The 15,187-nt window shown below is 41.2% G+C and overlaps 1 protein-coding gene and 1 pseudogene across 3 annotated transcripts in view; one reads left to right on the top strand and one right to left on the bottom strand.

Annotated features, from left to right (window-relative positions):
• SLCO5A1 (solute carrier organic anion transporter family member 5A1) overlaps positions 1-15,187 on the bottom strand; it is a 160,022-nt gene that overhangs the window by 123,865 nt on the left and 20,970 nt on the right. The window lies entirely within an intron of this gene.
• Positions 736-4,416, top strand: LOC116813735 (thioredoxin-related transmembrane protein 1-like; annotated as a pseudogene).

Genomic DNA, 15,187 nt, shown 5'->3' with positions numbered 1-15,187 from the left:
AGATGGCTACTTTCACACATGTTTATCCTTTGAGTCTTATTTTTTTCCTACGTCAATAAAAATAATAATAACAGAGCCGACGTGGTGGCTCATGCCTGTTATCTCAACACTTTGGAAGGCTGAGGCAGACAGATCAGCCTTGGCCTATCCTCTTGAGGTCAGGAGTTTGAGACCAGCCTGGCCAACATGGCAAAACCCCTCTCTACTAAAAATACAAAAATTAGCCGGGTGTGGTGGCTCACACCCGTAATCCCAGCTACTCGGGAGGCTGAGGCACGAGAATCACTTGAACCCAGGAGGCAGAGGTTGCAGTGAGCTGAGATCACCCTGCTGCACTCCAGCCTGGGTGACAGAGTGAGACTCTGTCTCTAAATAAATAAATAAATAAAATTTTAAAAAATGAGAGGGAAAGGGAGTAGGGGAGAGAGAAGAATGGCTAAGAGTTATTGACTGCCTATTACATTCCAAGCATTAGTCTAAGGTCTTGACATATCTTAACAGTTATTCTTTGCAACAACCCTATGAGCTAGATAATATTACCATCCCTTTATGCAGATGGAGAAACCAGGGCCCAGAGAGATCAAGTCTGCCGAGGCTGTCTCACTTGTTGTGAGGTGGGCAAGCAGCAGACATGGCGCCCCCTGGGAGTCATGGTTTCCCTGGCAGTCCTGGTGCTATTGCTTTAGAGGGCATGGAAAGAAACAGAACAGGTGGCAGAGAGATGTATGCATTTTCATGGATGAGAACTGAAGACAGTTGCTGGAAGGAGACTGGATGATAGAATTTTGTGCCCTGTGGTACCCTGCTTGTCAAAAGCTTCCACTAGAGTGGGAAAGTTTTGCTGAATGGAGAGAAGTTCTTGAGGTTAATGTAGCAAAAGTAGATGTCACAGGGCAGCCAGGACTGAGTAGACAGTTCATCATAACTGCTCTCCTACTATTTATCATTGTAAAGATGGTGAATTTAGACACCATCAGGGTCCAAGGACTAAGAAGGACTTCAGAAACTTTATAAATGATGAAAAGTGGAAGAGTATTGAACCAATTCCATCATGGTTTGGTTCAGGTTCTTTTCTGATGAGCAGTAGGGTCAGCACTCTTTCAGCTCTCTATGTGGATCAAGATTTGTCATAACTATTTTATTGAAGACCTTAGATTACCGGTTTGGAAATCGTATACAGTTTTTGCTTTAGCAATTCTGCTTTCAGGGCTGTTGTTAGGACTCTTTATGATATTTGTGGCAGATTGCCTTTGTCCTTCAAAAAGGCACAGACTGCAGCCATACTTGTTATATTAGTTCATTCTTGCACTGCTCTAAAGAAATAGCTGAGACTGGGTAATTTATAAAGAGAAGAGGTTTAAGTGGCTCACCGTTCTGCAGGCTCTATAGGAAGCATGACAGCTTCTGCTTAGCTTTGGGGGAGGCCTCAAGAAACTTACCATTGTAAGGCAAAGGAGAAGCTGGTTCTTCACATAGCCAGAGCAGGAGGAAGAGAGAGAGGGAAGAGGTGCTATACACTTTTAAACAACCAAATCTCACAATAACTCACTCACTCACTATCATGAGAACAGCGCTGAGGGGATGGTGCTAAACCATTCATGAGGGACAACCCCTGTGATCCAATTACTTCCCACCAGGCCCCACCTCCAACATTGGGGATTACAATTCGACATGGGATTTGGGTGAAGACACAGATCCAAGCCATATCACTCCACCTCTGGCCCTTCCCAAATCTCACATCCTTCTCACATTGCAAAATACAATTATCCCTTTCCAACAGTCCCCCCAAAGTCTTAACTTATTACAGCATTAACTCAAAAGTCCAAAGCCCAAAGTCTCATCTGAGACAAGGCAAATCCCTTCAGCCTATGAACCTGTAAAATCAAAAACAAGTTAGTTACTTCCAAAACACAATAGGGAACAGGAATTGGGTAAATACTCCCATTCCAAAAGAGATAAATTCAGTAAAAGGGGCTACAGACCCCTTACAAGTCCAACAAGTCCGAAATCCAGCAGGGCAGTCATTAAATCACAAGCTCCAAAAGAATCTCCTTTGACTCCATGTCCCACATCCAAGGCACTGCAATGCAAGGGGTGGGCTCCCAAGGCCTTGAGCAGCTCTGCCCTGTGACTTTAAAGGGTTCAGTCCCCAAAGCTGCTCTCATGGTATGGCATTGAGTGCCTGTGGGTTTTCCAGGCTGAGGGTACAAGATGACAGTGGATCAACTATTCTGGGGTCTGGAGGATGGTGGCCCTCTTCTCACAGCTCCACTAGGCAGTGCCCCAATGGGGACTTTGTCTGGGGGCTCCAACCCCACATGTCTCCTCTGCACTGCCCTAGTAAATGGTCTCCATGAGGGCTCCGACCCTGCAGCAGGCTTCTACCTGGACATTCAGGCTTTACTATACATCCTCTGAAATCTAGGTGGAGGCTCCCAAGCCTCAGCTCTTGTGCTCTGTGCACCAACAGGGTTAACACTGTATGGAAGCCTCCAAGGCTTACAGCTTACACCCTCTGAAGCATCAGCCCAAACTGTACCTGGGACCCTTTGAGGCATGGCTGAAGTTGGAGCAGCTGGGATGTGGAAAGCAGTGTCCCAAGATTGTGAAGGGCAGGGGGGCCCTGGGTCTGGCCCATGAAATCACTCTTCCCTTCTAGGCCTCTGGGCCTGTGATGGGAGGAGCTGTCATGAAGGTCTCTGAAGTGCCTTCAAGGCCTTTTTCCCATTGTCTTATCTATTAGTATTTGTCTTACTTTTAACTTTGCAAATTTATCCATCCTGACTGAAATCCTCCCCAGAAAATGAGAGTTTTTTTTTTTCCTACCACATGGCCAGGCTGCAAATTTACCAAACTTTTGTGTTCTGCTTCCTTTTTAAATATAAATTCCAGGGCCAGGTGCAGTGGCTCACACCTGTAATCACAGCATTTTGGTAGGCTGAGGCAGGAGGATCACCTGAGACCAGGAGTTCGAGACCAGCCTGAGCAACACAGCAAGACCCTGCCTCTACTAAAAATACAAGAAAATTAGCCATGTGTGGTGGCATACGCCTATAAACCCATCTACTTAGGAGGCTGTGGTGGGAGGATCACCTGAGCCTGGGAGGCAGAGGTCTACAGTGAGCCATGATCATGCCACTGCACTCCAACCTGGGGAACAAAGCAAGATTCTGTCTCAAACATTTTATATATATACACACACACACATATACATGTATATATATTATATATGTATATATATGTGTGTGTTTGTGTGTGTGTGTGTATGTGTGTGTGTATATATATATATATATATATATATATATATATATATATATATATTCAAGTTTCAGGTCATTTCTTTGCTCACACATATGAGCATAAAATGTTAGAAGCAGCCAGTCCATACGTTGAACACTTTGCTGATTAGAAATGACTTCCACTAGATACCCTAAATCATCTCTCTCAAGTTCAAAATTCCACAGATTCCTAGAGCACAGGCACAATGCAGCCAGACTCTTTGCTAATGCATAGCAAAAGTGACCTTTACTCTAGTTTCTAATAAGTTCCTTATCTCCATCTGAGACCTCATCAGCCTTGACTTTATTGTACATATCACTATCAGCATTTTGGTCACAACCATTTAACAAGTCTCTAGGAAGTTCCAAACTTTCCATCATTTTCCTGTCTTCTTCTGAGCCCTCCATACTCTTTCAACCTCTACCTATTACCCAGCTCTAAAGTTACTTCCACGTTTTCAGGTATCTGTATGGCAATGCCCCACTCCTCAGTACCAATTTTCTGTATTTGTCCTTTCTTGCACTGCTCTGAAGAAATACCTGAGACTGGGTAATTTATAAAGAAAAGAGCCTTAATTGGCTCATGGTTCTACAGGTGTAGAGGAAGCATGACGGCTTCTGCTTGGCTTCTGATGAGGCCTCAGGAAAGTTACAATTACAGTGAAAAGCAAAGGGGAAGCTGGCACTTCACATGGCCAACACGGGAGGAAGAGAGAGAGGGAAGAGGTGCTACACACTTTTAAATAAACAGATCTCATTATAACTCACCCACTCACTATCACAAGAACACCACAGAGTGGATGGTGTTAAACCATTCATGAGTGACCACCCCCGTGATTTAATCACCTCCCACCAAGCTCCACCTCCAACACTGGGGATTACAATTTGACATGAGATTTGGGCAGGGACACAGATCCAAGCCATAGCACCAGTCCAAAAAATTATTACCAGAATCTTCTCAACCTTTGAACAATGTGGAAGAGGAACACGAGGTGGATGAAGAAGTTTCAAAGAGGAAGCTGAAAGTAAAGAAGGAATAAACAAAGGCTTTCCATAGAATGCCATACATTGGCCATGGATAAATCCTAACTTTTATAGTTATCTTAATATTATGATTTTGACAAAAATAGAAGATTAATCATTTCTTTTGGTTTGAAGTGAAATATTACTTGCTTGTATATATATTGCAGGGCTCAGACTAAACTGTCATTAGATTGAGAGTCTACATTCAGAATATAAAAGCACTAAGTATAAAAGTTTGAAATATGATTTAAGCACAGTTTGGTGGTTTAAATAGTTCTTTAACTTTTGAAAAATCTGGTGCCAAGCAATAAGATTTGTGTGCATTTGTTTAATAATAACCTGTTGCAAGTCTGAGTTTTGAAAATTTATATTTTACAAGTATTACATTATTGGAGGTATTTAAGAAGCTTACTTTAGAGAAAAAGATTTCTCACCTGGTACAATTTTTCTTTGTTTCACTGTATGAAAAGAAGAAGATATTTCCCACAAATAAAAAGAAATATCCCACAAATGGGAACTTTGCCCATTGTCTCAAGTAATGTGTATTTCAATGACAACTCTGTGGTCTTTTTAGAGATATAATCAAATTTTTTTCATACTTTTAGATTATGCAACTAACAAAAACTACCTTATATTAATTACAGTTTTCTACACACAGTAATGCAGGATATGCTATTGATTTAAGAAGTTTTTATTTGTCCATAATATTCTCTTGATTCCTATAAAGGTTGTATTAGTCCGTTCTCCCACTGTTATAAGGACTTACCTGAGACTGAGTAATTTATAAAGGAAAAAGGTTTAATTAATTCACAGTTCAGCATGGCAGGGAAGGTCTCAAGAAACTTACAATCATGGCAGAAGGGGAAGCAAAAACCTCCTTCTTCACATGGGAACAGCAAAGAGAGGTACTGAGCAAAAGGGGGAAAAGCCCCTTATAAAACCATCAGATCTTGTGAGAACTCACTATCACAAGAACAGCATGAGGATAACCAATGATCAGTTACCTCCCACTGGGTCTCTCCCACAACATGTGGAGATTATGGGAACTATAATTTAAGATGAAATTTGGGTGGGGACACAGCCAAACCATATCAAAGCTTGATTTCCTTTTTTGTATTTTTCTTATTTGCTATGGATTCCATTTTTTATTTTTCAAATTAGATAATAATTTCCTGAAAATAACAAAATACCATTTGGTAAATGGTATTTTTCGTTGTTGTTTCAAACTAAAGTTTACTGAAAGATCCATCAAATTGAACTATCTGTTAATAATTTGAAATTTTGGTCACCTATTTCAGATTTTATATTATTCTGCTGAACTTATACTTGAATTTTTTGTCACTTTTCTTTTTTGGATGTAAAGGTGAACATTCCTGATTTATCTGATTTGGAAAAACCTTGGTATTTTACATTTTGAAAATTCACAGATGCTTGACTTTTTTTTTTTTTTTTTTGAGACAAGGTCTTGCTCTGTCACTCATCCTGGAATGCAGTAGCACCATCACAAATCACTGCAGCCTTGACCTCCCAGGAGAAGGAGGAGGAGGAGAGGCCTGCCCAAACTAGCATACTGCCTCTTGCATGATGTGCTTTATAGCTTATCCCAGTTTGAACAGGTAACAGTGGAACACATTCATTCATTCATTCTTTAGCCAAATCTCTAAACTTTGCTACTGTATATGAACAGCAGAATTCCTTAGGAAAATCTCACCAAAGGGCTACCAACTGGCATCGTTTCTTTAACATAATTATTTACCAGATAGCTGCTCTCCCTTTGATTCATTGGGATTTCTCAACTTATTGAATCCAGTAGTCAGCATAGGCTACATTACGCTGCAGTAACAAGCAGGCTTAAATATCTTAGCATTTATAATCAGAAAGGTTTATTCCTTGGTCACAATTCATAATCCATTCAAGAGTCATCTGGCATATCTGATCCATGACTTCTGATTCCAGAACCCAGGCTGATGGCACCAGAATGTTGCCACCCCTGTGACAGAGGAAAAGGGTGTTCCCCTGGCAGTTAAGTGTTCTGGCCTGGATATATCCCTTGCAGAACTACATGGGACTGTTTGGCCACAATTTGTCACATGGCCCCATCCAACCCCAAGGGGGCCAGAAAGTACATTCCTACCCTGGGCCCAGAATGAGGAGAACCCAAACTGGTGAACAGATAATAATGGAACTTATACACCTTCATTCTTTCTTTAAACAATCCCCAAACTTTGCTGCTCTGTAGGAACAGCAGAATTCCTTAGGAAAATCTCACCAAAGAGCTCCCAACTGGCATCTTCTCTTTAACATAATTATTTACCATGACTTTACCTTACCTGTACACAGCTCACATCCTAAGTCCTCAGAACCCTCAGGTCCCAGCCACACCTTGACCAAGATTCTATTGCTAACATCCCTTCAAGGAAAAAATTGTCAAATATAGGTATCTTAAATTAGTAGAGCTGTAAAGACCTTAAGGAATATTTGGATCCCTCCTATAGATAAAGAAACATCAACTCAAAGTAACTCTTACAGCTAGTAAAAAACTAAAATCCAGGAGTCTTTTTTTTTTCCTAATTTTTTCCTCAACAATTCCTCGGAAAGCAAACAAGAAAAAGATAGATTTCACCTGTGGTGAGATTTACTGTTTGTATTCAAATCAACTATGAATTTCATAAAAATGGAAATCAATGCTAAAATATTTTACAGCAAAGTACATTACCATAGATCTTAGTCTTTCTCCATTGCTTCTTTTTTTTTAACGAACATTTTATGATTTAGAGTTTTACATTCTCTGACAGATTTTATTTTAATTACTTGCCTGGGAAGTATATTCATTTGAAAGCAAAAATAACCTAGATGGTGGTATTTGATAAATGTATTTATGTACATTTCCCAGTGCTTTTCCTTTGGCTTAGCTGACACAAGGCTCCCTGGTCAAAAAAAATCAGTAGTCACTCACCCAGAGTGACTCCAGGATCCTCAGAAATCAAACAGTGCAATCTCTCACTTTGGCTGAGGAAACTAAGACCCACCGAGTTCAGGCAACGGAGGCCAGGTCCCACATTCACAAAATGCAAGAGCAAAGTCTCAAACCTCATCTTCCACCTGCAAACTCTGTGTTCCTTCCACCACCTCATGTCGCCTCAAGCTTTATTACTTGGAACAGGCTATTTGATTTCTCTGCTCCTCAGTTTTCCCAGTTAGAGAATGAGAGAGTAGGACTTGCTAGATAGAGATTTCCCAAATGTGTTTCAAAGAACATCAGTCTACGAGGTGATTGCGGCAGTAAAATTTTCACGGTCACGTAAATTTGAGAAAAAAATACCTTATCCTTCTCCTGGAGATTAATATGGGGATCAGCACAATAAAAGGCTTAGGAAAATTCTTCAATAAAGAAAAACGTTTAACGTCAGCTGGGCGCAGTGGCTCACACCTGTAATCCCAGCACTTTGGGAGGCCGAGGTGGGAGGATCACTTGAGTCCAGGAGTTCAAGACCAGTCTGGGCAACATAGTGAGACCTCATCTCTACAAAAATAATGAACGGAATTAGCCAGGCGTGGTGGCGCATGCCTGCAGTCCCAGCTACTCGGAAGGCGGAGGTGGGAGGATCGCTTGAACCCCGAAGTCAAGGCTGCAGTGAGCTGGGATTGCACCTAAGCTTGCTCTGTAGCCTGAGCAACAGAGCAAGACCCTATTTCAAAAAAACACTTAAAAAAAAAAAAAAATTCTAATGTGGTTGAAACGAACATTTCCTGAAAGTATCTGGTCACAGGAATATTTGTGTGTATGACTCTTACCAACATTGTGCCGCCCGCTCTGACCACTCTCCCTCCCTCAACTCCCAGTAAGACCAGCCTCTTCCTGCTGAGGCTCCAACACACCAAACGTCTTCCTACCTCAGGCCTTTACCCCTGCCGCTCCCCTGCCTGGAGGCCTCATCTCCTCGAAGAGATCCTCCCTAGCCACCCCTCTCCTACAAACAGACCTGCTTTGTTTGCATTTTCTTCAGAGCCCTTATCCCAGACAAATATTACATGATCTATGTCTGCCTCTTGCCCCAGCATAGAGGCTCCCAGAGGCAAGAACTTCATCTTGTGCATCAGCATAACCTCCAGCACCCACAGCACTGTCTGAGAACGGCAGGAATGAGTAAATATTTGTTGAATGAATTAATTAATGAACCAATGAATGAAGCCTGTGAACATCATGTTCTATAGAACATACAGTATTATTGGCTGGGTGCAGTGGCTCAAACCTGTAATCCCAGACCAGCGTGGGAGACATGGTGAAATCCCGTCTCTACTAAAAATACAAAAAATTGGCCAGGTGCAGTAGCTCACGCCTATAATCCCAGCACTTTGGAAGGCCAAGGTGGGTGGATCATCTGAGGTCGACAGTTCAAGACCAGCCTGGCCAACATGGTGAAACCCCATATCTACTAAAAATACAAAAAATTATCTGGGCATGGTGGTGTATGCTTGTAATCCCAACTACTCGGGAGGCTGAGGCAGGAGAATCACTTGAACCTGGGAGGCAGAGGTTGCCATGAGCCAAGACCGCGCCACTACCATCTAGCCTGGGTGACAGACTGAGACTCTCTCTCAAAAAAAAAAATTAGCCCTGCATAATGCCGGGTTCCTGTAATCCCAGCTACTCGAGAGGCTGAGGCAAGAGAATCGCTTGTGAGCTGAGATCACGCCACTGCACTCTGTCTCAAAAAAAAAAAAAAAAAAAAGAACACGAAGGCTTGTTACCAAGCCGGGGATATTAGCATAGCATCACTGGACCCTTTTTAGAAATGCAAATTCTCAGCTCCCATCTACCTTCTTAGGGGTGGAGCCCAGCAATCTGGGTTTGAACAAGCCCTTTAGGTGATTCTGAAACTCTTTAAAGTGTATGGCTGGGTGTGGTGCCTCACACCTGTAATCTCAACACTTTGGGAGGCCACGGTGGAAAAACTGCTGAGGCCAGGAGTTCAAGACTACCTGGGCAACATAGCAAGATTCTGTCTCCACAAAATTGAAAAATTACACTGAAGCCAGAGGGTCGCTTGAGCCCCAGAGTTTGAGGCTGCAGTGAGCTATGATCATGCCACAGCACTCCAGCCTGCGTGACAGAGCAAGACTCTGTCTCTAAAAAAAATAAAATAAAGTTTGAGTTCCACACTCCCTTCCTCACTTCTCCACTGGGGAGAGGGAAAGGAGAGGAAGAAATCTGAAACAGCAGCCAGGAAAAAAATCTTGAAAAATAGGAATTCTAACTATAGGAAAAGAAGGTTAGGAAAGAGTTGCCTTCCTTGTGGGAGCAAGCGAGAGACCGTGAAAAGTTAAGTCTGACTAGATATATGTGAGTTTTTCACTGTCCTCTGAGACTAGACATTAGAATTCTCAAGAAAGGGCATAAGATGAAATCAGTCCTAGAAGCAAGACATTTTTGCTAAAATCTAAAATCTATACCTAAAAATTACCCAAGTTCTAAGCTTTTTGTATTTTCTTTTTTGTTGTTTTTGTTTTGTTTTTGTTTTGAGAAGGAGTCTCACTCACTCTGTCCCCCAGGCTGTAGTGCAGTGGCACAATCTCGGCTCACTGCAACCTCCACCTCCCGGGTTCAAGCAATTCTCCTGCCTCAGCCTCCCAAGTAGCTTGGATTACAGGCACAGGCCACCACACCCCTGGCTAATTTTTATATTTTTAGTAGAGGCGGGGTTTCACCATGTTGCCCAGGCTGTTCTCAAACTCCTGACCTCAGGTGATCCACCCACCTTGGCCTCCCAAAGTGCTGAAGTTACAGGCATGAGCCACCATGCCCAGCTGCTTCTTGTATTTTCTGAGTTTATTTATTTCTCTGATGCTCTTATTAGTATTTGTGTATGCCTTTTTCAGCATGCCAAGGAAAACAAAGGGAAGGTGATTGGTAATCTCTTTTGGTTATTAGCACACCAAACAGGAGGCTACCCACTCTACCTTACACCTCAGAGGTGAACATGGGAATTGTGCTGAAATAAAAGTGAGACATTCCAAGGGAGAGGTGAACACACATGTCAGAGTCCTATTCGTGAGTTTCTCACCCAACCTGCAGGCTGGGCTCCTGCCAGAGAAACCTTGACACTTCTGGATTCTCCCGGATGAAAGAAGAGGGTGAGCTCTAACACCTCCCTGTGCTTTATTAAGATAAATATGTTCACAAACCAGGTGTTAACTCCTTCCTCTTATCAGAGAATGACTGACAGTCATCATTCAGGTTGGGGTGGTCCTATAGGCAGCAATGATTGAGCATAAAAAGCGACGGAGTGCACATCCGAGATAACTAAGAATCACTATTCAGGCCATTCTCCATTGAAGCAGAAGGTGACAGGCTGTGTTCCAAAACATTGTTTGACACTAGCCACACCCTGCCAGCCACTAGCCTAGTGGACTACTAGCAACCAACCTTTTTAAAACATAGCTTGGAGCAAAGGAGGATTTCTAAAACAAACCAAAAACTCTCACAGGTAAATCCCAATGGCTACTCTAATGTTCTCAAATAAATTGCTACTGGCTCCCCTGAAATACCCCAGGAAGGAGAGAGAAGAGAGCAACCAGCTTCGATACCTTTTCCCCAAGACTGAAATGGGCTTTGGTAGAACCTATGATCCCAAGAGCTATTTCTAGTTCCACTCAAGAAACCACTCAATTTGAAACCACTCAATTACATTAAATATATTAAATATGTACACAAAGCATATTAAAGTTATATCAAAACTAGGCAGAGGGCAAAGATACAATGAATTATGGTGTGAGAATTCTTCATGCCTACTTTTATGGAATTCCAAACATTTTTCCTGCAGGTATAAAATTACAAAAAGACTTAGATTGCCAAACTAGGCCACAGCAGTCAACTCAACATACAATGGTATACACCAGAATTCCAATATATGCACTAGAAATACAGCCCCCTTCTCCCACTTAACAGCATCCAGAAGTTTCTCTTCATATAATACACCTGCTGGGAAAAAGGGAACAAGTCCCACAGCAGCGTTGGGGAGGCTCAGGGTCCTAGATCACAGAAGTTTCCAAATCGTGGAGGTTGGTGTCAGAAGCAAAGCATGGCAGATGAGAAGCATAATTAAGGAAGACTAAGCCATAGTCTTTCCTTTGGAAGGAAACTCTTGTTTCTCACTAGGATTTCTCCAAGACAATAGTTTCCAAACTTAACAGATCAACAGGATCATCTGGATGCTTTTAAAAAATGCAGATTCTAGATTCTAGAGCCTGACCACAGTCCTACTAAATTAGACACCCCCAACCCCCGCCAGAGGAAGGTCCATGAATCTGCAGTTTGAAGGATGTGCCTCAGATGATTATGATGTTCATACATGTGTAAACATCCACTCTAGGGTTTTTGATATCAGAATCATGAACTAACATTACACATTACATATCACAGTTCTCAAGCATCCTTTAAGCCTTGGCTTACACATCGATTCCTCTTAATGATCCTCCTATTTAAGCACCCCTCCCCAAATGCAATATATAGTTTCCTTGATTTATAGCACTTGCCTTGATTTGTAATTCCTATTGTTTACTTGTTTATTGTTTGTCTTCACATAAGAGTCTAAGTTCCACCAAGGCAGTCCTGCTTCCTGCTAGGAAGCACTTAACACAGAGCATGTGTATATCATCTTTGGTGAATGAAAGTACACTGTAGCCATTGATCTTGTTACATCTTATCTCCATGTGTATAACATAGGTGGAGTAGAAGTTATTATGCCTAAATTAACAAGATGAACCAGAACAGTTGAGTGGCTCAAGACCGCAGAGGAGCACGTGCAGGAGCAAGCCTAACATCCAGGCTCAGGCTTCCAGATCCACCTCCACTCCCTTCCCACTATCTCATCCACCTCCCTTTACAGAATATCAAACCTTGGCTCCAGTTTATTAATATCAAACTCGCTGAAGAGCTGGTGCCTATGTCTCAAGGTCTTATATTTATTTGCGTGGCAGACAATTGTGCAACTCAGAAGCATAAGACCCCGGGAGCTTCTGGACGAACCTTGAACACGTTCTATGCATTTAACAAAGAAACAATAAACATGATGTAGAGTGGGAAAACAGAAGTTGATTAGAAAATCTTGGCTAATACTGCCTAAGCAATTTACAGATTCAATGCTATTCCTATCAAACTACCAATGACATTCTTCACAAACCAGAAAAAACCACTTTAAAATTCATATGGAACCAAAAAAGAGCTCGATTAGCCAAGGCAATCCTAAGCAAAAAGAATAAAGCTGGAGGCATCATGTTACCCGATTTCGAACTGTACTACAGGGCAACGGAAACTCAAAACACAGAGAGAACCATTTACTGGCCACATCTGTGATCAGTGAGAAATAAACATCTGGAATTAGAATATACATGTGTGAGGGGGTTTTTTACATTTTATTTTATTTTTAATTGACATAATAATTGTATTCATGTATGGGTACAATGCGATGTTTCGATGGTTGTACACATTGGTGGAATGATTAAGTCAGGATAATTCGCATACCTATTGCCTCAAATATTTATCATTTCTTTGTGGTAAGACATTTAAAATCCTTTCTTTTTGTTATTTTGAGATATACAATACATTGTTATTAACTACAGTCATCGAGTTGTGCAATCAGACATGAAAACTTATTCCTCCTGTTTAATTGAAGTTTTGTACCCGTTAACCAGCGCCTCCCTTTTCCCCTCCACTCCTGTCCCACGCAGCCTCTGAAACCGCACTCTACTCTCTACTGCTATGAGTTTGACTTTTTTAGATTCCATATATAAGTGAGCTCATGTAGTATTTTTTTCTCTTTACCTGGCTTATTTCACTTAATATAATGTCCTCTAGGTTCATCTGTGTTGTCACAAACGACAGAGTTTCCTGTTTTTTGTTTGTTTGTTTGTTTTGTTTTTTTGAGACAGTCTCTCTCTGCCGCCCAGGCTGGAGCAGTGGCAACATCTCGGCTCTCTGCAAACTCCGCCTCCCAGGTTCACGCCATTCTCCTGCCTCAGCCTCCTGAGTAGCTGGGACTACAGGCACCCGCCACCACGCCCAGCTAATTTTTTGTATTTTTAGTAGAGACGGGGTTTCATCATGTTAGCCAGGATGGTCTCAATTTCCTGACCTGGTGATCCGCCTGCCTCGGCCTCCCAAAGTGCTGGGATTACAGGCTTGAGCCACCATGCCCGGCCCAGAATTTCCTGGTTTTTAAGGCTGCATAGCATTTCACTGTGTATTTATACACTGTCCCACATTTTAAAATCCATTCATCCATTGATGAACACTTAGGTTGTTTCCATGTCTTGGCTATTGTGAATAGATGTGTAAGGTTTTTTTTTTTTTTTTTTTTTTATGAAACCTTTTTTTTTTTTTTTTTTTTACTTTTATTTTAGGTTCAGGAGTACATGTGCAGGTTTGTTACACAGGTAAACTTGTGTCATGGAGGTTTGTTGTACAGATTATTTCATCACCCAGGTATTAAGCCTAGTATCCATTGGTTGTTTTTCCTGATCTTCTCCTCCCACCCTTCACCCTCCAAAAGGCCCCAGTGTGTGGTTACTCTCTATGTCCATGTGTTCTCATTGTTTAGCTCCCACTTATAAGTGAGAATATGTGCTAATTGGTTTTCTATTCCTATGTTAGTTTGCTAAGGATAATGGCCTTCAGTTCCATCCATGTTCCTGCAAAGGACATGATTTTGTTCTTTTTTATGGCTGCATAGTATTCCATGGTGTATATGTACCACATTTTCTTTATCCAGTCTATCATTGATGGACATTTCAGTTGATTCCACATCTTTGCTATTGTGAATAGTGCTGCAATGAACGTACAAGAGCATTTGTCTTTATAATAGAACAATTCATATTCTTTTGAGTTTATACCCAGTAATGAGATTGCCGGGTCAAATGGTATTTCTGTCTTTAAGTCTTTAAAGAATCGCCACGATGTGTGAGATTTTAATGGATAAATATGCTCCTGAAAGCTACATACCAAATCTAAATTTTGATAATCATAACTAAAGGACCCAGGCATGGTGGTTCATGCCTGTAATCCCAGCATTTTGGGAGGATAAGGCAGGTGGATCACCTAAGGTCAGGAGTTTGAGACCAGCTGACCAACATGATGAAACCCTGTCTCTACTAAAAATACAAAATGAGCCAGGCATGGTGGTGGGTGCCCATAATCCCAGCTACTCGGGAGGCTGAGGCAGGAGAATCGTTTGAACCTGGGAGGAAGAGGTTGCAGTAAGCTGAGATAGCTCCATTGCACTCCAGCCTGGACAAGAGAGTAACTCTGTCTCAAAATAAATAAATAAATAAATAAATAAATAACGGAATTCATAATAAAGCAAAAGATTTTGTTACAATGTAAAAAGTTTACCTTTCCTCCCCCAAAAATTATGTATTTTAAGTTTTCATTTTTATGTATCAGTTTTTCTTAAAGCAAGACAAGCTTAAAGTTTCAAAATTGAACCAGCATAATCTGAAATCAACAGATTAATAAAAATGCACAATAATCAACATGCATTTTTAGCCTAATAACTCAGATAGAGTGACAATTTATCTTTTAAGTATCTGAAAAGATATCAACACCGAAGAGGAAAACAAATATTTCTTTTTAAACTTAAATACAATTGCCAACAAAATGTGCGAATGTTTTGTACGGCACCTAAATTTTAAAAAGATAAAAGGATAAGCAAGTCATTAGAATATAGTCAAATTTTCCAAAAGAAAATTTGAAAAGATTTAGAATCCTTTGAGTCATTTAAAAGCAGCTTGGTAGGAACATTTAAGCACCCTGACTCCCCAAGGCTACTTACAAGATGATTATTATAATTACCATATCATCATTATTATGCCAACTTTTTATTATTATT

This window comes from Hylobates moloch, unplaced genomic scaffold (assembly GCF_009828535.3).
Source record: "Hylobates moloch isolate HMO894 unplaced genomic scaffold, HMol_V3 SCAFFOLD_9, whole genome shotgun sequence".
In the NCBI taxonomy this organism is placed as follows: domain Eukaryota; kingdom Metazoa; phylum Chordata; class Mammalia; order Primates; family Hylobatidae; genus Hylobates; species Hylobates moloch.
This window is presented reverse-complemented; position numbering and strand designations above follow the sequence as displayed.